Raw genomic sequence first — 25,719 nt, 5'->3', positions numbered from 1 at the left:
ACGTTTTTCTCTCCCTTGCCTTTTAATTGCCTGTCTGCTATTCCCTTTCCATTCCCGCTTGTCCCACAGGCCCACACCACCTCCCAGCTTCCAGAACAGGAAGAAGAGATGTGCTAACATACCTAACACATTTAGGCAGTCAGCAAGTGACACTGTCTGTCAGATAGACGAGAGCTCACTTTACATTCCACTTACCATCTGCTAAGACTCATTTTGTGTCAAGCTGGCAAGGCAAGGCAGCATTTGATCATGTGGAAATAGCGAACAGCCCTCTATGTTGAAAATAGCTGTGGTCTACTTTTTATTTTCATAGTAAATGGATGCGCCCAGAGAGAGAGGGGAAATCCTTTCTTAAATAGTGACTCGAAATAATTTCCAGGGCTATTGAATGGCCACTGTAAGGTACTGTTAAATGTTTTACAAAAAAAGCAATTGACCAGAATAATAAATAGCAGCATGGGGAGAAGTGGGTGACTTAGAAATATGTATGTTTAAGAAGCTGCACCAATCACAGCAACCAGTGAGAGCACATAGCTCCCGTCATATTATCACTGATACATTTGTGAGATGCAGGAGTAGTAGTGATTACATTTCACTACAGTTTCCCAACAAAGACGTGTGCAGTAGGATAGAGCCAGTAACCATGCGTACCACACTTGTAGCGATGTGGGGTTTCTTAACTAGATAGGATATGTCTGTGCAGTTTTGCTTCTGTGTACATAATGTTAGAATTCCTGCTCCCTGATTGCAGTCATGGGATTGTTATCTTTCACATGCCAGTGTGTGTTTTGACTCCACAGTGTGGGAAGTGATGGAGACAGGATGTTTGTGTGACTGTGTTCCGTGAAGTGGGACTATTGTCCTTTGTTCTCTCTCTTTGCTGTCTGATGCTAGAGAGAGAAGGAGCCATGTTGCAGTGTTCTGTGTGTGTTTATATGTAAATAAAGTAGATTAGCCAAAATGCTGAGTTGCTGAGTTCTGTTACGCAAACTGCGAACACTCTGCGGATCCCTGAGTGTGCCGATGTCTGTTGGCATCAGTCGCTGTGATGTTTGGGCAGAAGAAAGCTAATGAAGCTCCTGAACGATTGACCAGGAGGGAGAGAACAGGCCACTCGGGCATGTGTCTCTACCAGGGTCCTACTCGAGTGTAGGACGAGCTCCTGACACATAAAACCCCTAACTGGATCCAAGGACATATTCCGCAAATCAAATTATGTTTCCTAGCAAAACCTGTTATCTCAGTATTGGACAAGAAGCCCTTCATTTGCACCCTATTACTTTACACTTAACTGAACATCCCCGCCAAATTCAGTGCTACATCACCAGGCTACTAGGAACAAGGAAAGCTCTTCTGTAGCAACTGACTAGATACTTTATTCCTTACTCAGATGTTTAGATATTTATTAATCTATCTTTCATCCTTTACCCTGTTAGGATGTACAAATCATATCGCATCAACAATGAAGGGATTTAAAGGTTCCTGGTCGTAACATAGCCATGCCTGACCATTTAATTCCAGATCTTCCATTCATTCATTTATTGCATTGATCTCCCATCTTTCATCCAAGGAGCTTGAGGTGGCATGCACAGTTCTCTCCCTGGGAGGTACGTAGAGCTTACTACAAATATGGTATCCCAACACAACGTCTTTGTAAGGTAGACCACCCTTATGCCCATATCATTGGGGAGAAAGAAGCAAGGCTAAGAAACGGTGGCTTTTTTTACAATCACCGAGACTGCTTGGAATAGCTCATGCTTTTAATCCTACACCAAAGTACATATGTATCAGAAACATGCAATATTTATAAAAGAGGTGCTTGTGTGGAGAGAAGGTGGGGGGAGAGATCAGCTACTACTTTATATTCTGATTGTCCAATAATAATCTGATCAGAAAACTGAACCCTTAGAAAAGAAATGTTTTATGCAGGCTCAGTCGCTGAGCCTAACAGTAGTTATGCTCATTATTTCAAGCTCCCGGCTAAACAGCCCTGCGATATTATTCAACTCCAATTAAACGAGGCATATGCAGATATCGCTAACCTGAGCATATCTAGCCTTCTTTGTATTCAGATGTTTGAGGTGCAAACAACATACCAGATGGAGGTAGGATGCTTAGAAGAGACCTATTGTGCCTAGGCATCTGAATATGAACATGAACCACTCATCTGTGTCAGCACAAATGCAATCTATCTGCCAGATAATAGATGACATTGACTTTTCCCTTTGATTGAAATGACTTTGCACAAGACATACCGTAATGCTATTTTGCTAATGAAAATAATCATTTTTCGAACGCTTTGGAAGCAAACCAAGGCACACATTCAGTAAGGGAGAAAAGGCACATGAAAGAGGCATGCACACAAAATATTAGGGTTAGAATGGATTGTGAGCCTTCCAGTGATCGTGACAATGGTGAATTTCTTGGCCTCCCCACACATTATTGTTATTATTGAATGATATTGTTAATGCATAGCTGTCAACGTTTTCCTTTTTTAAGGGAAATTCCCTTATTCCGAATAGGATTCCTCGCAAGGAAAGGGAAAAGTTGACAGCTATGTTAACTACAACAGGGGCAGCTAACATGCTGCCGTCTGGATTTTTGTCAGACTACAGCTCCCAGAATCCCTAAACACTGACCTTGCTGTCTGGGGCTGAGGCATCTGCAAGGCACACATTGGCTACCCTTGAAACTATGCAAAATCACTTATTTGCCCACTATGGCTCCCTTTTCAGCCACATCGTAACATCTCCAATAATCTTCATAGTGTTTCATAATCTTATAGAGGTGAGTCAGACTGGAAAGAAGCTATTTTGAAGAGTTGTCCCTGGGAAACCTGTGGGGCTACAGCCTATCCACTGTTGGGGGGACATTTTGACCCAATGTGTGAACATTAGGGGGAGAGCTTTTGTCCCTGAGAGGCGGTTTTACCAGGGTCAGCTTTTCAAAACAACCCCTTGTGCAAAGCAACAAGAGAGAAACAGCTCCAGTGAATGGCCTGGGAGTTGTTTTGAAGTTCTGCTTCTGGGGAAACCGAGGCTGCGGCAAAAACCCACTGCAAAAGTGAAAGTTGAAAGCAGCAGTGTCCCATAGAGGGGGTGGGCTTTTATACACCCACAAACACACCACCCACCCAAAAACCTGGAGCAGTTTAATTGGGAGCAGTATTTCAATGTATGGCAGGAACTGGGAATACTTTCTCCAGCTGAGATTTTAATCAAGAACCGTTTCTACTACCAGTGGCGTAGCGTGGGTTGTCAGCACCCGGGGCAAGGCAAGTAATTTGTGCCCCCTAACCCGTGGATTTGCGCCCCCTAACCCGTGGAATTGCGACCCCTAACCCTAACCCCCAGATGTTGCGCCCGGTGCGGCCGGCCCCCCCTGCACCCCCCACGCTACGCCACTGTCTACTACTGAACATTACCAAGTCCTGGAAGCTTGTTTTTGAGCCTGAGCCCACGGGACCTTGTCACTGTATCTCTTCATTTCAAAATAAAGAAAACTCCCTTCTGTTGCAAGAAAAAAACAGCCAGTTGGGTTTTAGATTACGGCACAATCTACGTAAGTACCTTTTGAACACACAAAGAGACGACAGAGAAATGATAACCAGAATCCCAAGCTTTCTGTGTGCCTCCCCTGAACTCATTTTACTAATACATTCTCAATGTAAAATAAGCCAGGTTTTTTTTTTAAATAGAAAAAAATGTTTAAGCCATGCACTTCCCTTTATAGGATGGTTTTATTAAAAGCATAATAGGTTTACCCTGACTATCTTAACGATATGATGCCCTCTGGGTAGGCATTTAAACTCTTCCATTTGGAGCAAGAGAACATGAAACATAGTACTCCTTGACTATAGGAAACAAGATAACGAGCCATTTTAAGCTGCCCTTTCCCCACAAAATATTATGTAGTTATGCTGACCTTAAAAGAACTCTGGTGTTCAACAGGTAGGAGAATTTTGTAGCTGGCAGCATCACTGGGTCCTGGAATCTGTTTGAAGTGACCGGCGCATAGCAATAGGAATCATCAAGTTGTTTGTTACTTACCTGTTTACAGAATAAATGTTCTGGGGACCTTTGCATTTTTATTAGAGCAACTGATTTCTATGACCCAGAAGATGCCATGTGACACACACACACACACACACACACACACACACACACAAACACAGGCATTTATTAGAAAATGTGCTCATTACATTGGATACAAATTCTATTCACCCCGATGATCCGACAAGAGCAATGTGCTCAGTGCAAGATCTACGCTGAGCATGACCAAAATGCTCACACCCACCATGTTAAACTATCAATGAGCTGAATGGGGGGACTGGAAAAACGATGGAAGAAACATCAGCTGGAGCTTGATCTGGAATTCGCAATGTTAAAGGAAAGTGTGGAATCTGAAGTTATAATTGATTGTTTGGAACAATCCCATTTTGTGTCAGGCGAATAGGAGCAGAAGGAAGATAGGAAAGGGGGAAGTGGCTAGTCACTGCTGATCCCCAGTAGGTATATTCGAGAAAGGAGATAGCGAAGAGGAGAATCTGGATTGACTTCAATGGTAGCCACTGGTGGCAAATTTCCAAGGCCACCAGATCCCCAAAGAGGCATTACGGCATTTCAAGAATCCTGATGTGTATATTTAATCTTCCTTGAAATTGGGTGATTATGCATATATTGTGTGCCTGGGAAAAAGACTTGCTCTGGGGGGCTTTTAGAAATAAACATATCATCTAGCCTGCTATAACCCAAATGTATGGGTCTCTCTTTCTCCCGCTCCTTCCGTCTCCCTTCCAGTTTTATTTGGCTTATCCTGACAAGACAGTGAAACTAAATGTACCTTATGTGAAAAATAACTACCAAGGTGCTCTTGCAGTCTGTTTGGAGTTAAGGGATTGGACATAGGAATATGAGCTGTTTCCCTTGCCCATCTCTTGCCGTATGGTTAATGGTTTTGATGGCACAGAGGAGAATTGTTTATAGGATTTCTTTTTAGTGCACGGTATATTAGCATCTCCCATTTTAATGCATTCCATAAATAAAAAATGATAAAATGCCAATGTTTTGCAAACTGTGTGCGGTTAACTTTATTCTGAAATCTGTCTCTCTCTCTCTCTCTACACACACACACACAATTTGCAGCATATCTGTAATTCCCCTCTCACCTCCACCCTGTGCTGATTTTCCTAGAATGGATACTTACCCAGAAATTTATCATTGTGTCCCAAATAAAGTTCTGAGCTAGCATGCATCAAGCAGCATATATATATGGCAATTGATCTATGCTGAGACATAGGAGCTGTCATTCTGAGGGAAGCCAACTATTGCTCTGCCTAAAACGAACAAGATTGTTCTTGGAATTGGAGAACTGGCAAGCCAAATGGTGGCCTGCCAGGGACTTGATACAACTGCTTTTGCTACCTGGAAGTGTGGAAGCATGGCAGTTGTTAAGAACTTGACAGACCACAGAACGTCGCTGTGTGGGTGAGGCATGGCACAGCATAGCAACGTTCCCTGACCATGCTAAGTCTCCCGATTCAAGCAATCACAGGGTTGTCCGTATGTGGCCACAGGAGAAGACCTTCTTGGTGCCTGGTCCCCAACTTTGGAATGCCCTCCCTAGGCATGCCTGACTGGCTCCCTCTTTGTCACTGGCAGGCAAAGATGCTTTTATTCTGACTGCTATTTAAAGAAAGGGCTTTTTATTATTGCTGTCCTGTTTTTATTAACTGTATTTGTTTTTATATTGTTTAAATTCTGTTAATTTAACTATTATTTTTAATGTGGTTTTAGCTTTCTGTATTTTATCTGTACAGTTTTAATCCGTGTGAGCTGCCTTATGTTTCCGAGCACAATTCAAAGTGTTGGTGCTGGCCATTAAAGCCCTCATGGGCCTTGCCGTGTATACCTGAAGGAGTGTCTCCAGCCCCATTGTTCCAATGGCCTTCTGGCAGTTCCTTCATTGCCAGAAGTGAGGTTACAGGGAACCAGAGAGAGGGACTTCTCAGTAGTGGTGCCCTCCCTGTGGAACACCCTCCCATCAGATGTCAAAGAGATAAAGAACTACACAACTTTTAGAAGACATCTTAAGACAGCCCTCTATTGAGAAGTTTTTAATGTTTGATGTTATATTATTATTTTTATATGTGTTGGAATCCACCCAGAGTGGCTGGATCAACTCAGCCAGATGGGTGGGGTATAAGGCCATTATTATTATTATTATTATTATTATTATTATTATTATTATTATTTTCCTAGCCTGGGAAAAAGGCAGGATATCATCATCATCATTAGCAGGAGTGATTATGTTGTTTATTAGCACACTAGAGTAATTGATGCAGTGTTCTTGTTCCAGCAAGGGAATGAGGTGATAACAAGGCTTTTAAGTGTTAAGCTAGATTAACATGGAGGAAATCAGAGAATGAGAAAAATAATCAAACAGAGGCTAGGAGTTTAAACGGTAACACTTCTTTGCAAGATTGTTTGTATTGCAAGTTAAAGGTTGTGCTGCAGCTGACTGAATATCCTTTGTCAAAGTGCAATGTGTCTGAAGTAAGTACCACAACCACATTACTGTTTAATTTGTCCTACCTGGCCGTGGTTCCACTTGTCTCAGCCATTCCCCGCATTACCATTAAATCTCCGTTGGATGTTCTCTGCAAACAGTGCATTGACTGGCGATCCAAGTAAGAGCGGGGGACCTCTTCTAGAAAAGACAACAAACAAATAAAAGATCCCTGAGCAGTCAGACAGGCTTTGTTGTCTTAACGTTGGACATTGTGTTTCCATCCAGCGAGATTTAGAGGAAGGAAACAGAATGGGAAAGATGACCGGAGTGTCAACAAAGCAGTATCTGATGAAACCTCTGAAGACCTGCAACAGACCCACCCAGTTTATGACCTACCAAGCTGAGGGCAACACACACCAGCCATATATTGGGGTCTACCAGCAGCTTGACGACTGTACTGTTTTTTTTTAGTCAATGACAGGAGTTTTTACAATACTTGTAAGACTGATGGGCTGTCATGCAAGGTGGCTTATATTCAGCTTGGTGGATCACACAAGTTGCTTACTCCTGGTCTATATCTCCTCCTGCAATAAGGTATGGTTTTTAAAAACAAACAAACAAACAAATATTTATTGGTTTTTAAACAAATAGAAGAACCATTAAACACTGATCTAACTGTACATCTCATGGTGTACATCCCATGTCCAAACCTATGACTTAACATGACCTCTCTGCTGAGAAGATTGAACGGTTGGTATTGGTTTTGATCAGCAACATACTCAGAGGATATTATGCTTCTCTGTACTTATCTGACAATCCGCCTCAAAAATTAAGAGATGGTTACCTTTCAGTGGTAAATTTTCAGCCACTATCAGATGAGCACAGACAGTATTTAAACCAATTCATCTCTCAGGAAGAAGTCCTAGAAAGGCTTTTCAGGAGAATTTAATAAGGAATGATTTGATAACTTGCAAAAGAGCAACGCAAGAGGGCTTGGCATTCAGATAACTAAAATACTGCAAGGGGGCAGGGATAATACAACCTCCTGTGGCCCTCTGAAGACTGATAAACTTATGAGGAGTTGTTTTGCTCAGCAGCAATTTCACACATGAACCTAAAAAACATGGACACCTCCCTTCCTCAGAAACATCTCAGGATAGTGACAAATTAAAACCACAAAATACAAGTTAAAGAACCGTAACCCTGAATGTCACTCAGTGAATGAAGATGCAGTAATTAAAGCACCAGAATGCAACATCACAATGGAAAGACTTAGAATTCTAGCCTTGGATAATGTAGCAGACTTTGGTTTGGTTCAGGCCAGTGGGAGCCAACGGAAGTGGCTGGCATGGGTTTCCATTGGTTTCTCGTTGCATCGGAAATGAACTTTGTGTTGGGTGCATTATTTGCAACATCACCCCGATTACCAGCTGGGGCATTTTGCTTCTGCGTTCCCCGAATTCATATCAACTCAAGCATTTGAGTTTTCTCTGAATCAGCTCTAAGAACAGTCAGTTTTTCTCTTTGTTTCTTCCCAGAAGAGAATGCCTATCCAAACAGGAACTCATTAATTCCTTCTTTAAATAGTGCCTCTCTGTTCTGTTTCCCTGAGGAATTGGACAGCACTCCTGTTCTGAAGAAGACTTCTTCTGGACTCTCCCTACAAACACTGGCAACTGAATAGGCCATTGAACCAGCATCTCCTGGGTGTCCTCAGAGCTTGGAAGAAAGACTGCCTCTCCCTGGCCATTCATCTCCTGCCTCGCTTCCTATCCATTTTAAGCCTACTTGATAACTCTCCGCTTATCTTGTCTCTTCCAATAACATTTACGCTTTACAACTACCTTATTCTCCATTCTATCCCTCCTGATGTTGTAATGCCAGACTACCTACCCTCCGAGTTGTTTTCAGATACATTAATCTTAGTTAGTAAGCTTTTATCCACACTAAACTTAGCTCAATGGGCTCTCTTATCCAAGTAGTTTGCCTTGATATCCTTTGCTCACTTGCTGTTGTTCTAATTCCTGCTTCTGCTCTGTTGAGTGATACAAAGAAAGCTTCAGCTGCAAGCAGGAGAGGGGGACTTTTAAGACTGAGGGCCTCATTTCCTTCTGGCCAATCTTATGAGGGCCACATGTCAGGGCAAGCAGAGCCTGAAGCAAAAGGTGTGAAACAACGTGCAACTGTTACCTAGAATTGCATATGCTTATACACCCCCCCTCTCTCAATACTCCACCCAGTAAAGCAAGGAGGATTTTCATAGTTCAGTGGGAAACACTTAAGGAAGGTTCAGACCTGGGTCATTAAGGAGTGTGGTCTTTGGAGAGAGGATGTGAATAATAATAATAATAATAATAATAATAATAATAATAATAATTTATTATTTATACCCCGCCCATCTGGCTGGGCTTCCCCAGCCACTCTGGGCGGCTTCCAACAAAACATTAAAATACAATAACCTATTAGACATTAAAAGCTTCCCTAAACAGGGCTGCCTTCAGATATCTTCTAAAAGTTTGGTAGTTATTTTTCCTTTTGACATCTGGTGGGAGGGCGTTCCACAGGGCGGGCGCCACTACCGAGAAGGCCCTCTGCCTGGTTCCCTGTATCTTGGCTACTCGCAGTGAGGGAACCACCAGAAGGCCCTCGGAGCTGGACCTCAGTGTCCAGGCAGAGAAGGATGTGCTCTCTGTTACCGGAAATTCAATATGCCTTTAGGGTTCAAAAACCCAGACACCTCCCCCCATCGGGACACCCCACCACCGCCATCCTGCATCTCCCTCACTCGCCCCTCCCTGCCGCTAACTCCTTCCTCGCCTGCCTGCTCCCCCCTTCTTCCTTGCCCTCTCTTACTTTTGCAGTCTTTGGCCTCCTGCTCACAATGGGATATCGCGGAATGCCTGGCGACTGCTGGGGGCAGCGCATAGCCTAGCGGGGCCCCAAAAAAGTTATGGAAGGCCTGGCAGCAGCCAGGAATATCACCAGGCATAGTGCAACCCCCAGGAGGCCGCCCCAGGCCACTCAATGCACACTTCCTGTTTTGGGGCACAGCACCTTTGAACACCACTCTGGGCAGCTTCCAATCGAGTGTTAAAAACCAGGCATAGTGCAACCCCCAGGAGGCCGCCCCAGGCCACTCAATGCACACTTCCTGTTTTGGGGCACAGCACCTTTGAACACCACTCTGGGCAGCTTCCAATCGAGTGTTAAAAACAACGCAGCATTAAATATTAAAAACTTAAACAGGGCTGCCTTCAGATGTCTTTTAAAGATAAGATAGCTGCTTTTTTCCTTCACATCTGAAGGGAGGGCGTACCACAGGGTGGGCTCCACTACCGAGAAGGCCCTCTGTCTGGTTCCCTGTAACCTCACTTCTCACAATGATGGAACTGCCAACCCCCAAATCCAAAATATAAAATTCTACCTGGATGGGGGTGCTGCCCCCCCCCAAAACAGAACATGTCCAGGAAATCCCAGATGTATGGCAACCCTCTATACCTGTGCTTCCATAGGAAAGGTCACAATATACACATTCTTTGTATGTGTAGATGACCCTGAGGTGAATTTTGCTAACTCAGTTATAAGCAAGACTGTAGTTTTCTACAGGCCCCTTATACGTTCTTCTAAATTCTTTTAAACTAGGTAAAGGACGCTTGCTCTAAGATTCTTCCATTCTCCCATGTCTCCTGACACTGTCCTAGTCCTGTGCTCCCTGCATTCCTTACTGCCCATTGGATTGAATCCCAGTTTGCCCACTGGTTGTGGCATATCGTACATTCAGTGTGCCTCACTCCCATCCTTTCTGCCCCTTGTTTTCTGTAGTCTTTCAGAACAGAGCCTCCATTATTGTGCCAAAGTCCTCTTTTCCTTCCAGATAATTGGTTACCGTGTAAAGGCAGGCCAGGACTCCGCTTTTCTCACCCACGCTGTGTTACAGCTTGCTTTCCAACTCATTAGGCCAGAGGTAAAAAACTGCCCCCTTCTCCACCCCTGTGACAAGGGTTGGTGGGGCAGGGAGGGCCAGGGCATTGCATATAGACTGAGAGATTGATATTCTCTCTCTCTCTCTCTCTCTCTCTCTCTCTCTCTCTCTCTCTCTTTCTTACTTGTGGCACACTTTCCCACTTGGCTCAGTATTCAGCAGAGGGACTTTTGGTTGGGCTTTGGCCTGCTGAAGCGCATCTGGGGAGGAGGGTTCTGTTGTGATGCCTAGTCTGTGGAACCACCCTCCCCATTAAATAAGGCAGGAGCCAACTCTGCTGAAACAGCATTTTATTCAGGTTACTGATATCAGTTTTTCCGAAATTGTCTTGTTACTTAAAAGTAAGCCCAACTGCATTCAAGGAGTCTTACTCCCAGGTAAGTGGGTATATGATTGTAGCCTTGAAGCATGGAGTCAGAAGGAACCCTGAGAATCATCTAGCCCAACCCTCTGCAATGAAGGAATAGGCAGCTCTCCCTTACAGGAACCAAACCTGTGACCTTGGCATTATCAGCACCACACCCTACCCAACTGAGCAAACCAGACTTCTTCTGTAATTCTAACCTGGGAGTAAGACCCTTTGAACTCAATGGGGCTACTTTCAAGTAGACATGTCTATTTGTCTACCTAATGTGATATGATTTTATTTACTGTACCTTGTTTTAATGCATTTATTATTATTATTATTATTATTATTATTATTATTAAGTTGTGTTTCACTGTTGCAAACTGCCCTGGGATTTGTTTGAAGGGTGGAATAAACATTTCTTAAAACAGGACATAGATACTATTCTGTTTGGTCACATTTTATTTTACAGTACTTGCTACAACTAGATCCTACTTTTCTTCCAAGGAGCTCCAGGTTACAATGCATGGATCCCTCCCACACATTTTATTCTCACAGCAACCTTGAGAGGAAGGATAGGCTGAGAGGTAGCGACTGACCACAGTTCACCCAGTGAGCTTCAGGGCTCAATGGAGGTTTGAAACTAGGCTTCTCCACACCCACGCAAGACTCCTAGCTCTTATTACAGTGGTACCTTGGGTTAAGAACTTAATTCATTCTGGAGGTCTGTCCTTAACCTGAAACTATTCTTCACCTGCGGTACCACTTCACTAATGGGGCCTCCCACTGCCGCCGCCTGATTTCTGTTCTCATCCTGAAGCAAAGTTCTTAACCCAAGGTATTATTTCTGGGAGTCTGTAACCTGAAGCGTCTGTAACCCAAGGTACCACTGTACATCAACTTCAAGTATGACACTGTCCAAGATGAACATTTCAATTCCTCCCCCCCCCAAAAAAAAGCCCAGTGTTGTATATCCTCCAAAATTTCTCTGATGAAAATATAGATGTCCTATATAATAATAATAATATTCATACCCTGCCTATCTGACTGGGTTGCCCCAGCCACTCTTGGCGTCTTCCAACATATATTAAAGCATAATAAAATATTAAACAACTTCCCTATACAGGCCTGTCTTCAGATGTATTCTAAAGGTTATATAGTTAATATATCTTCTTGGCTAGGCATAACTCTATACCCTCCAACATTTTCCCAATGATAATAGGGATGTCCTAAGGAGAAAGGGGACATTCCGGGATCAAATCAGAAATCAGGATGGCTTCTGTAAATTCGGGACTGTCCCTGGAAAATAGGGACACTTGGAGTGTCTGGTGTTGGCACCCAATAAGGTTAGGTAGGATCCTACCTCAATCAGCATAACTTTTTATTCTCTTTAAGGACTCACAGTAAAAAGGAGACAGACCACACTGGGCTGGGCAGTTCCACAGCAGCCTCCTGCCTGCTGCTACCACATAACCATTACCTGCAGACATTTAAAGCACTCTTACACCATTTTAACAGTCACAGAGAACCCTGGGAACTGTAGTTTGCTAAGGGTGCTGCAAATTGTAGGTCCGTTTAGTCACAACCCTTAAACTACGGTTCCCAGGATGCTTTGGGGAAAACAATGACTGTTAAAGTGGTATAGGAGAGGAATGCTTTAAATGTATGGTGAGGATATGACCAGGATTGCTGGTCCAGGAGAAACTGTGTGTGTGTGCACGTGCGCGTGTTTGTGTGTGAATTTCTGGACATGGAGGGGCTGGGGCTGGAGGGCCTGAACCACCCAGCTCTGGCAGTTGGGGCAGGGGGCTGGTTCACTGGTCTTGGAGACTGTGGGTTATGCCCAGAAATCACTGGTGTGGGGGTCTTATTCGAATCTTGCCTGCATCTCTCTCAAACCTGCTTCGGCCTCTGAAATCTTGTCTCCTGACCCTTCACATCCACCTCATTGCCTGAAGCGTATTTAGTATATTTTAAGAATACAGTACTTAATTGGGGAAATAAAAAACCCTCTCCTATCTACGTGTAATGTACTGATGGATCAGTACATAGTTTGAGAGTCCTTAACATGCTTTCCCCTCAGTGCTCAGTATCCGATGTTTCTTTTCTTTACACTTTGTAAATGCTTAATCAACTGTATAAACCCGGAGTAATAATTACTAATGAACTGAGTTTTAGTACTTTTAATTTCCTCATGTACCACTATCTCCAGCGTGTTTAGCATCAAAAAATGTGTTTCTCTTTAAGTGGCTTCCTTTGCATTGGCACACAAACACTAGGAATTCCCTCAAGTCTGTGTAAAGGAGATAGCATCAAATTGCTCTGACCACAGAAATGTGGCTTCATGCCTATTTACATTATTTTAATCAAATTCAAAGCTTCATTTGGAATGCCGGAAGGTTCTTAAGTGTTCTTAAGATACTGATTGCTGTATCTATTTACCACAGATAGTAATCTTCCTTTATCAATAGTAGACTTTTCTATAAACCAAAAGCCAGAAACTGAAGTTAGAAATCACTGAATTTGTGTTCATTAGTCTTACCTTACTGGGTTTTATTAATTGTTATTCATTTGTATCAAAAAAACAACAACATTACGTTGTTATTGTATTTAACACTATTGTCAGAATTACCTAACTGTTTTGGAAAAGGAGATTAGACCATAGATAGCCAGTGTGGTGTAGTGGTTAAGAGCAGTAGATTCGGAATCTGGGGAACCGGGTTCGCGTCTCCGCTCCTCCACATGCAGCTGCTGGGTGACTTTGGGCCAGTCACACTTCTCTGAAGTCTCTCAGCCCCACTCACCTCAGAGTGTTTGTTGTGGGGGAGGAAGGGAAAGGAGAATATTAGCTGTTTTGAGACTCCTTTGGGTAGTGATAAAGCGGGATATCAAATCCAAACTCTTTTCTATTAGAATGTGATCAGGCGGTACAATGATGCTGCAAATTATATATAAAGCAGTGCAAATATCTCACACACACACACACACACACACACACACACATCTGAAATGCAACATCAATGGAAACTTCCATAATTTGTACAAATGGATTTTAAAGTCAATGTGAAACTACTTTTGACCTTTTCAAGGCTTCTTTTCTTGCGACTAGATTCTGAATCAATAATATTATTTAGATTTTCCTGTTAATCCAGCCAAGATACTGATCTCAAATTAGATTTGGCAGCAACATGCAATGTTCAAAATTGCTTTGGTGGAGGTGTGCTTTGTTTTGTTTTGTTAAAAATAGTTAATCCTTGTGCAAAGGACTCTGTTTCTTGCAAACAGAATGTGGCCTTTTGTTTTTTCTGTGATCATTCATGTGTGTAGTTTGATATTCAGTGTCCCTCTGAATTCTTTGATCCTAACAGAAAGAATAATGTGCAGGATTTGCTTTCTTTTGATTGTGATTATTTAAATAAGACATTAAGCATTTGCCATAGTTAGATCTCACCAGATCTTCCCATGGGGCAGGCCCAAGACTTCCTTCTCCTTTGTATGGGCATGTTACACAAGATCGTACCAAGTGCTGTAAAGGAAGTATCAAAACAAGTCGTATGAAGTCTGAATCCCCTTAAAGGGCTTTGAGATCTCAGATGAGTTTTATGTCATTCAACTGTTTCATTAAGAAACCCGAAACCCCTCAGTATTAGGAAAACAGATCTGTCATAACAGACTTATGCTCATTGGATTTTCAGTTTGGACAATGGTAAAGAAATGGGACGCAGGTGGCACTATGGTCTAAACCACTGAACCTCTTGGGCTTGCCAATCAGAAGGTCAGTGGTTCGAATCCCTGTGACGGGGTGAGCCCCCGTTGCTCTGTCCCAGCTCCTACCAACCTAGCAATTTGAAAGCAAGCCAGTGCAAGTAGATAAATAGGTACCGCTCTGGCGGGAAGGTAAACAGTGTTTCCATACACTGCTCTGGTTTCAGTGTTCCATTGTGCCAGAAGTGGCTTAGTCATGCTGGCCACATGACCCGGAAAAACTGTCTGTGGACAAACGCCAGCTCCCTCGGCCTGTAAAGCAAGATGAGCGCCACAACCCCAGAGTGGTCTGCAACTGGACTTAACTGTCAGGGGTCCTTTACCTTTACCTTTTAAAATAAATGTCACAATAAACAGCTACAATGCTGAAACATTTAGTGGTAGCTCAGAACCTCCAAGTGTTTTCTCCAAGTATTTTCCATGGACAGTCCCGATTTACAGAAGCCTTCCCAGTTTCTGATTTGATACCGGAATATCCCATTTTCCCTTAGGACATCCCTATTTTCATCTGAGAAATGTTGTAGGGTATGGAGCCAAGGAGATAAGTAATTATACAACCTTTAGAAGACAGCTGAAGGCAGCCCTGTATAGGGAAATTTTTTAGTCTTTAATGTTTCATTATATTTTCTATATATGTTGGAAGCCACCCAGAGTGGCTGGGAAACCCAGTCAGATGGGTGGGATATAAATAATAACATTATTATTAGTAGTGGCATGGATTAGGATGTCCCTATTTTCACTGGAGAAATGTTGGATGGCATGCATTTGACTGCTTCAAGCTTTGTCTCATAGTACTGGAAACAGGCTGCTAGGTTCCAAAACATTAAAAAAAGAAGAATATCATTTATATACTGCTTAATCATCAAAACCTCTATGCACTTTAGCTATGTGGTGTAGTGGTTAAGAGCGGTGGACTCGTAATCTGGTGAACCGGGTTCACTTCCCCCCTCATGCAGCTGCTGGGTGACACTTCTCTGAAGTCTCTCAGCCTCACTCACCTCACAGAGTGTTTGTTGTGGGGGAGGAAGGGAAAGGAGACTGTTAGCTGCTTTGAGACTCCTTCCGGTAGTGATAAAGCGGAATATCAAATCTAAACTCCTCCTAAAACATTTATGCGTTAAAATGACTGATCAAATCAGAAGTTAAAAACTTAAGTTTTCCAAAATATAGACAAAACCCAACAGTTTTTAAAAGAATATATGATTAACTAATATTTAAATGCATGTCAAATAGTTGTGTCTGGGTAGGCTTGCTTAAAGAAAAAAATGTTTTAGCAGGTGCCAAAAACAGCAAATCGGGAGAAAACAAATTGTCCATACATTTTAAGACTTTTCCTAAAGGAAAGTCCATAGCTCCTTGGAAAGGGGTAATATTTTACATGCAGAAGGTTAGAGGTTCAATATTCAACCTTTTCAGTTGAAAAAAAAATGAGATAACAGGTATTGTGGAAGAGCTCTGCATGAGGCCTTGGAGAGCTGTTGCCAGTCAGAGTGGACACTATTGGCTTAGCGGAGCAATCCAGCGCAGGAAACAAGGTGCTCAGCAGCTTTCTGCGTTCCAGATTAGCTCAGATCTCATGTCTCAAAAGTGCCTGAACCTCTGCACTGCAAACGCAATTGAATAATAATTTTATGTTAAGGTCCTGGTGGTTTAAGGTGTGTGTAGCCCTTATCTCTGTGGAACAGCAAGGACAATCGATCGGAGATTATCTCATGAAGAAACCATTTACATGAGATACTGAGATTTACATGGAAAGCAGATATCATTTAAGAGTGCCTTTCAATTAACTCCACAGTTGATATAGCAAAGCCTGCACACAGCAAACATTGCAGGGAAGCCTGGGATTAAAATTGGACAACAAGCCAGAGAACTGTTTGGCTCGGATGCTGCAGGTGCCACTTCCCTCAGGGTTTTCCCTAAGCAAGCAGATGATCTCTCCCAACTCTCAAATCCGAACAAACACTGAAGGGACTCCGCATCTTGGGAGAAAGGCAGAGTTTTGGGCCGCAGATGGGGCTTGATGGATGCTAAAAGGGAGGCATTACCTGCTGAAGTCACAGAGCAGACACAATTATTACAGGTCTCCGGGTTCATTGTCAATTAGAGTGGCAGTTAAAACGAGCAGCAGCTGTGGCAGATGGCTGCGCTCCAGCAACATTGTGGTAATGGGAGCAGAGCCAGCTCAAATCCTTTCATTCCCTTCCCTTTAAAAAATAAAAAATAAAAAGTCTACATAGTTGTCAATTAGTCGCAACGTAAAGGAGAGGGACTTGTAATTTACAAAGCGGGTCATTTATCTATTAATTCTTAAGTTTTAAATAAAATAAAGAGAGTATGTATATATTGTTTTGTTTATTTATTAGTTATTTCAAACATGCTTTAACCCAAAGGACTTTTCCTGCTAACTCTTTGGTGAGATCTTGCAATATGCTTGTCTCCTAACAGAGCCAATTGCCAACCAAGTTGTTAGCATTTTAATTAGGGGAATTTACCAGAGACCGGCGCCTTTACTCTCACCGATGCTCTGTTAGAATAATAATAATAAACCCCTTTTTTGCTATCAGTGAGTCTGAACAATTATATATAAGTAGCTGTACTTCTTGGGGATCTGGTGCCTTAGCTGCTCCAGCCTGGAGTGTTGTTTCTGAGCCTAAATTTAGAGGCTAAAGCCCAAGTTTATGCACTGCTCACATTTAGCGGTTATGCTGATCTCTTTTATTGCACCTATCCAAAGGAGTCATTAAAGATTTTAGAGGAGGCATCCCCTTTGACACTAACTTTATGGCTTCCATTGGCAGTAGATAAAGTTGCTATTATCAAGTGTTATGCAAATGATTCATCACAGGCGACAGGAGAGATGTGGCGGGGAGGGAGGAATGCTTTGAATGGCTTGGTTTTGCTTGAGATTCCACATAATACGGTGGAATAATAGAGCCTCTGCCATGTACTAGATTCAAATCCCTGCTCAGCTTTGAAGCTCACTAGACGATTTGGGGGCAAGATGCCTTTCTTAGCTTAGGAGGAGCCTGCTTACAGGTGGAAATGATACGCCAGCACCAGATAAGACACCAAATTAATGCGATCCTGTTCTGAGAGATTCTAAAGCCCCGGTCTTTGGGGGAAAATGCTTGAACCCCCATTTAGGAAGCACAAGCACAGCAGGTGCAGGTGACATGCACTTCCTGTTCTCATTACATGTTCATCATGGGCCAATCAAACAGGTCAAAGCTTTCAGAGCCAGTGTGGTGTAGTGGTTAAGAGCGATAGACTCGTAATCTGGGGAACTGGGTTCGCGTCTCCGCTCCTCCACATGCAGCTGCTGGGTGACCTTGGGCTAGTCACACTTCTCTGTAGTCTCTCAGCCCCACTCACTTCACAGAGTGTTTGTTGTGGGGGAGGAAGGGAAAGGAGATTTTTAGCCACTTTGAGACTCCTTAGGGTAGTGATAAAGCAGGATATCAAATCCAAACACTTCTTCTTCTTCTTTCAAATATTTGGGCCTTATCTTCCAGTCCACGAGGTCATGGGGAGCACACCAAAAATTTGCAGAAGAAAAAGCATCCCAAAGTGCCAAGACTTCAACTCGCTTTTTCCGTACAAAGGGTGGCAAAAATATATCATCAGCCCTAGAAATCTTCCAAGCTAAACCCCTAGCACAGCTACTATACGGGGCTCAGATTTGGACTAGCAACCACATTAGCACTTTGGAAGCTGTTCAATCATAGTTTCTAAGGCAGATTTTTTTCTGTACCGCCATGCGTCCCAAACGCATCATTGTGACTGGAGGCAAGTCTCCCTTCAGTAGAAATGCGGACTTAGCAAAGAACTCTTAACTTCTGGCTCTGCCTAAACTCAAATCCCCCCGGTTTACTATCCTTAGTACTTCAAGACTCCCATAAAAGTGCCTTGCTCAAAACCGTCTATCAAAAACTTCACTCTTGTGGCCTATCCCGACAACACCTACTCACTATGGGCCTAACCAAAGCAAACAGTCTAATTTGTCAACGTCTAAAATATATCGAGCATCAGAACAACCTGGCCACTTATAAGGAAGTTCTGCCCATGGTATGATCAATTTCCATTTTCCCATTTTGATTCTCTGGCTCCATACCTACACAAACTAGCTAGCCCAAAATACAGACATGCTTTCACACTTGCAAGACTGAATGTTTTGCCATCTGCTGTACTTGAGGGTTGATTCCAAAAGATCCCGCATGAGAAACGCCTTTGCCGCTGTGGAGACGGTAGCCCCAAAACAGCAGCACATGTCCTCCTGTCTTGCACTCTCTACAAAGACCTGAGGAACGAGATCATCACCCCACTCGTACAGACCATCCCAGGGTGCACAACCACTGCCACAGTGTCCTTTCTCCTGTCAGACCAAACGCAGCAGATAACAGCAAAGGTTGCTAAGTTCTTAGCAGGGGCAATCAGAATAAGGGCCACTAACTGATTGCTGATTCAGGACTTTAAATTGTGCTCTTATATCAAATTTCCCTTTCTGCATACACTGTAATGTTTTATTGTTGCTATGGCCATTGGCTAATGTGAATAAAGTTTTTATCTATCTGTTCATCATGGGCTGGCTTGATGCAGGGGGTGTGGGAGGCACCAGTTGTGGAATCCCCATGGGAAGAAGGCTCAGAGCCAGAGGATCGGTGGTAGGACGACAATGTGTGGTCAGAGGAAGAAGAGGGAAGAGACTGGGAGGAAGGAGGTATCAGAGGCTGGAGAGATAACAGCAGGAAGTGGCAGAGAGCAGTACAGAACCAGAGGCAGAAGAGGAGGCTGGAGAGGAGGGGAACCAAGAGGCAGAGATGGTGAGGAAGTCAAGCTGTCTCTGCCTCCTGCGATGATCAGCTCCTCTGCCCTCTCTGGTCTCCCAGAACCTGAAGAGGTATGAAGAGGGTGGAGCAAAGACAGATAGCTTGGGAAGGAACCGGAGAAGGAGGAGACATAGGGGGCTGTGGAAAGGCGAGGACCTTCAGTCCTAGCAACTGGGCAAGTTCTATGGGTAAGAGTTGCTGTGCTCACTAGGCCTGGCCTCCTGGGCTGTCTTGTTTCTTTGAATAAATAGTTTACTTCACTGAAGCCGTGTGAGTTACTGCTGACCTGTTCCTGGCACCCACTCCTGACACTATCCTAATGTCTGAAGCTGTCTCAGGTTGAAATTGAACCCTCATCAAAGGAAAGGAAAGAGTGTCCAGCCTCTGCCCCATCGTTCTACCCGGACACTGAGGTCTAGCGCCGAGGGCCTTCTGGTGGTTCCCTCATTGTGAGAAGCCAAGTTATAGGGAACCAGGCAGAGGGCCTTCTTGGTAGTAGTGCCTGTCCTGTGGAACGCCCTCCCACCAGATGTCAAGAGAACAACACCTACCAGACTTTTAGACGACATCTGAAGGCAGCCCTGTTTAGGGAAGCTTTTAATGTTTGATGCATTACTGTATTTTAATATTTTGTTGGAAGCTGCCCAGAGTGTCTGGGGAAGCCCAGCCAGATGGGTGGGGTATAAATAATAAATTATTATTATTACAGTGGTACCTCAGGTTACATACGCTTCAGGTTACATACGCTTCAGGTTGCAGACTCCGCTGACCCAGAAATAGTGCTTCAGGTTAAGAACTTTAAGAACAGAAATGATGCTCCTGCGCAGCAGCAGCGGGAGGCCACATTAGCTAAAGTGGTGCTTCAGGTTAAGAACAGTTTCAGCTTAAGAACAGACCCCCAGAACGAATTAAGTATTTAACCCAAAGTACCACTGTATTATTATTATTATTATTATTATTATTATTATTCGTTCTCTGACTTCTTCTTGCTGATCTACCAAAAGCAAACATGAAGGCCTCAACTCATTGACTTCCCAGGGAAATCCACCAACTATCCTATATTTTCCCCTGAACCACACCTCTGCCTTTAATTCCCTTAATGGTTTAGGGGATGGGCAGTTGACCTCTTCATAATTTGCCACTTAGTCCCCAAGTTAGAAATCTAACATTCTAAATTTGGTCAAAGGTTCTCTGCTCTTATGAGATATCAAAGTATCTTCAAACTTAAACTTAGTTATGCAAAGTGATATGAGGGCTTTTAAAAGCATCACCCTTTCTATTCTCTTTAGCTTTCTTAGAGCTAAAAGAATCTCCGGGAAGATACAAAGTAGTGTACTTTCAAAACAGGGACAGAAACGTCCACAGAAGTGGCACTGCGTGATCATGCAATGTTGTCCCACATCAATGCATTTGGTAACCACCTCCTACCTCCCATATCTTCTGGAAAAGACATCACATGGAATCATAGAATTGTATACTTGGCATAAAATTGGAAAGGGAGAAAAATTCCATCAATGAAAGAATGGCAAATTAAATTTTGTGACTATAAACATCGGGCAAGACTCACAGCATTCATAAGGGGACAATCAGACCAAAAATTATTAAAAGAATGGGGATGTGCTAAAGAGTATATGAAAAAAAACATTGTTCTGGAGTAAGTATATCGGTATGTAACGAATGAAGCTTTGCAGGGTTAAAGGAAGAGAAAAATGGTGCAAAAAGTATAAAGATAATCTACATTAGACACAACAATTTAGAAAGGGTAAAAATTCCGAGGTCTTAGAACAAAGGAAGGAAGTCAATATGTGTATACGTACGTAATGATCAGAATGATGATATGGATTTATTTGTAGATGTGTTTTTGTTTTTTGTTTTTTTGTTTTTGTTTTTTTCTAGTGTTTTGTTTTGTTTTTGCTTGTTTGTACTGCTTTATTTTGGATTCAATGTTTGTAATTTTTGTTGTATTTTGCATTGAAAATTAAAAAAATAAAAAAAGAATTGTAGAGTTGGAAGGAACCCCAAGGGTCATCTAGTCCAACCCCCTGCAATGCAGGAATCTTTTGCCCCGCAATGCACACACAACAACAAACGTGGCAGCTCCTCCGCCACTATCACCGCTGCACATTCTGCACAAATGTGTTCTGTTAACTCCAATCTGACTCCAGTATGGTAACTTCTGATTCATATTGGTGTAAACATGAAAATAATCTAGCCAGTTGCAACCATTTCATGTTTCCATTTAATTTCACTCTTTGTTTGTTCTTGGCCCATGTGAATACTTTATGCCACAATGCACATTTGCGCTGCTTTGTTCTTTTTTATATTCTTAGAACTCGGTGGGTGTTTTGGGTTGTTGGTTTTTTTAAAGCACTTATACTTCTCAAAAAGAATAAAACTAAAAGAAATCTGTTATGTTTGTGCTTTTCATTTAACATTGGTCGGGACATCTGCCAAGCTAATATAGGCACTTCTCCGCACCCTGAAAAACCCAATTAGGAATTGTTCTGAGTTTGATTATCAGTCAGAAACATGCATACAGAATTATTCATTAGAGACCTACTGAGAGCAGTGATAAAGCACCAGACAGCTGAATTATAGAGTCTGTCAGTACTCGCACTACAATTTTACATTTGCTTCATAAAGAGTGACTAACGAAATCTCTAAGATGTAATTTGGTGCCCACTGGAACTATACTTCATTATGGCAGATATTGTTCTGACTCTATTTAAGAGGCTGGTGAGTGTTTTATGACATGATATCGTGCACAAATATAAACCAGTAGGTTAAAAAGTTACATCACATGTGCACATGACATTGCGATCAGCCAAATTTATCGGCATGTTTCCCCCCTTCTTGGATATTTCACATAGGCAAGAAAACTGATTATTGGGGATCCTGGCTTCTTGGGAAACAAAAGAGACCAACTGGGATGATTTGCAGGGGGCAGGGATAGTGGGATAGAAATAGCAAGCAGCTATTTATATCCCAGGGACGTGGGTGGCGCTGTGGGTTAAACCACAGAGCCTAGGACTTGCTGATCAGAAGGTTGCGGTTCAAATCCCCATGATGGGGTGAGCTCCCGTTGCTCAGTCCCTTATCCTGCCAACCTAGCAGTTCGAAAGCATGTCAAAGTGCAAGTAGATAGATAGGTACCACTCTGGCAGGAAGGTAAACAGCATTTCTGTGCGCTGCTCTGGTCCGCCAGAAGAGGCTTAGTCATGCTGGCCACATGACCCAGAAGCTGTACGTCGGCTCCTTCGGCCAATAAAGCGAGATGAGGGCCGCAACCCCAGAGTCGGTCACGACTTTTTTTTTTTTTTGAAGATTCAAAATGGGCCAATAACAATCTAACTCACAGCAATAATTTCCAAACAGCAACACACACTTCAGGGACGAAGGCTGTAGCTCAACTATAGCATCTGCCTTGCATGGAAAATGTCCCAGGATCAAATCCTGGCATCTCTGGTTAGGACTGGGAATGTCTGCTGCTATACAGTGTAGATAGTACTGTGCTTGATGGACCAATGGCCTGACTCAGTATGAGGCAGCATCATATGTTCCCATGCTAAACTCATACTGTCAGGGACGCAGCGGGAGCGCAGGGAGGGGAGGCGATGGAGAGCGAGGGGGAGCAATCCGAGGGCAGTGCAGGAGAAGATGACAGTAGCCCGAGAGATTCCATGAGCCTCTCCAGCGAATCGGAAGATTCACAGAAGGGGGCGCCGGTGGCCAGGGCAAGGGGGGCCCCAAGGGGGACACCCCAGAAGCAAGGGGCCAGCGGGGACTCCCAGAGCAGCAGTTGGAAATCAGGACCAGCTTCCCCACCAGAGCGTAGTGGGGGGGAGGAGTCCCAGGTATCGGGGCCAGTGGATTCACCACCAGCGAGAGAAGATGAGTCAGGATTGACCACGCCTCCATCGGAGAGCGGGGGAACGGTCAAGAGGAAGGTTGCCGGTTGGGCGCGCGCGCCAAGTTCAAACGTACAGGTGAGCGGCACAGCAGGTAGCCCGGATAGGGAGCCAGGTCCTAAAGCCCGCCGGAAGGAGGGGCAAGAATCAGGGGGGTCAGCGTCAGAAGAGTCCAGAAAGGATAAAACCCCAGCGGGCAGGAGGGCCCAGAGGAGGAAGGAGCTAAGGAAGAGGTGGAGCAAGGCTCGAGTCTTAAACTGGTGTGGAAGGGGAGGAGATTCAGACGGAGCTTCGCCGGTCTAGGGTTTAAGACGTAGAGCTGCACGCTGCGGCTTTGAAATGGAAACTGAACGTCAATAAAGACTTTTGTATATAACTACAGCCGGGCGTTGGTCCTCTGTGAGCTGGGACATAGGGGCGGCTCTGACACATACTAACATATATTAATTTATCGCAATGTTTCAGCAAGAATTAACTACTGTACAAAATGTCAGTAGAACACTACCGAGTCTGTGTCCTCGTCTCTATCTACTGTCTCTCTCCTCGCAGACTGACAGCTTGCACCGGTCAGAGGGAAGTGGCATGAAACCATGTCAACCAAACCAAACCACTCCCACCAACCACCAACCCCTCCACACAGAAGCAGGAATGATGCGTGTACACGTCACACAAATGTAAACATCTATGGTAAGTGCAGAAAGGCAATGCAGGCAACCTGGTCATTCTGCTGCCCAGGTGCCAAATGCCAATTGGCCACTTCAAGGCCCTTCCTGCCCTCTCGTCTGGTGGTTCATTATTTTTCAACCTGATCAGATCAGGAAACACTTCAGAGAGAGGAATGCCCCCTGCAAAATAAGGCACAGTCGGCCCGGCTACAAATACATGTTCACTAATGGAGGAGGACACATTCTCAGGGTAGGATCAATAAGGCAGGAGGAGAGTTGCTAAACCATCGCTTTGCCACCTGATTCACCCCTGAAAGTGCCCCGCCATGAGGTTTTCAAAGCTGTTCCCCCACCAGATGGGTTCTGAACCTGAAAGAAATCTGTCTGAGCCGTGGGCAGTGTGGAGGATACAAGAAGAAGAAGAAGAGTTTGGATTTAATATCCTGCATTATCACTACCCAAAGGAGTCTCAAAGCAGCTAACATTCTCCTTTCCCTTCCTCCCCCACAACAAACACTCTGTGAGTGAGGCTGAGAGACTTCAGAGAAGTGTGACTAGCCCAAGGTCACCCAGCAGCTGCATGTGGAGGAGTGGAGACACGAACCCGGTTCCCCAGATTACGAGTCTACTGCTCTTAACCACTACACCACACTGGCTCTTCAAGAGTCACTTGAAGCAGAGAGGTGGGTGGTAGAAAGTTGAGCAGCTCTGTACTGTGGATGATTCCCTCTCCACACATTGGGGAGGCTCATGTTTCCCTTGCCATGTGCTCTAGGGCCTAGACATCTGGGGCTGGTCTTGTTCAGTGAGCCGTGCAAGAAACAAGAAACACTGCATCTCCCAGGCTAGGTTCAAGGTGCTGTTTATCGGTGTGCAAAGCCCTATGCAGGAAACCTACAAGACTGCCTTGCGCCTATATACCCAAACACTATGTTCTGCAGGTGAGGTCGCCCTGCAGGTGCCATCTTATCCAAAGATCTGTGGCACACAATATTGGAATTGGGCCTTTAGTGCAGCAAAACCTACCTTTGAAACTCTTTCCCATTTCACATCACACAGGCACCTTTTGATACCTGCTAAGGGTGTCCCTCTTTGAACAAGCCTTCTGAAATTTTTATTCTGGTTGGCATCTGTCCTGGATCTGAACTGATTTTATGTATGTTGCTTTAAACTGTTTTTTATAGGGTTCTTTAAATTTTATTTTTACATGCAATTACTTTTAACTGTCTTTATATACCACAGGTAACTGTTTTCAGATCCTCCAAGTGTCCCTATTTTCCAGGGACAGTCCCAGATATTTACAGAAGCTGTGCCAGTTTCTGATTTGATCCCTGAATGTCCCGATTTTCCTTAAGAGTTCCCTATTTTCATCGGAGACATGTTGGAGGCTATGGAGTTATGCGATGCCCGAGCCAAGGAGGTAAGTACCGTATTTTTTGCTCTATAAGACTCACTTTTTCCCTCCTAAAAAGTGAGGGGAAATGTGTGTGCGTCTTATGGAGCGAATGCAGGCTGCACAGCTATCCCAGAAGCCAGAACAGCAAGAGGGATTGCTGCTTTCACTGCGCAGAGATCCCTCTTGCTGTTCTGGCTTCTGAGATTCAGAATATTTTTTTTCTTGTTAACCTCCTCCAAAAACTAGGTGCGTCTTGTGATCTGGTGCGTCTTATAGAGCGAAAAATACGGTAACTATGCAACCTTTAGAAGACATCTGAAG

The 25,719-nt window shown here is 43.7% G+C and overlaps 1 long non-coding RNA gene across 1 annotated transcript in view; it reads right to left on the bottom strand.

The window, feature by feature from the left end:
* LOC310840822 overlaps nucleotides 1-25,719 on the bottom strand; it is a 264,464-nt gene that overhangs the window by 65,064 nt on the left and 173,681 nt on the right. Inside the window, exon 2 of the long non-coding RNA XR_014562175.1 lies at nucleotides 6,594-6,708. This is a non-coding gene — a long non-coding RNA (uncharacterized lncRNA). The remainder of the gene's footprint in view (nucleotides 1-6,593; nucleotides 6,709-25,719) is intronic.

The sequence above is a fragment of the Podarcis gaigeae genome (genome assembly GCF_964106915.1).
Source record: "Podarcis gaigeae genome assembly, chromosome: 3".
NCBI lineage: Eukaryota > Metazoa > Chordata > Lepidosauria > Squamata > Lacertidae > Podarcis > Podarcis gaigeae.
Note: the sequence above shows the minus strand (reverse complement) of the source record. Positions and strands in the feature narration are given on the sequence as shown.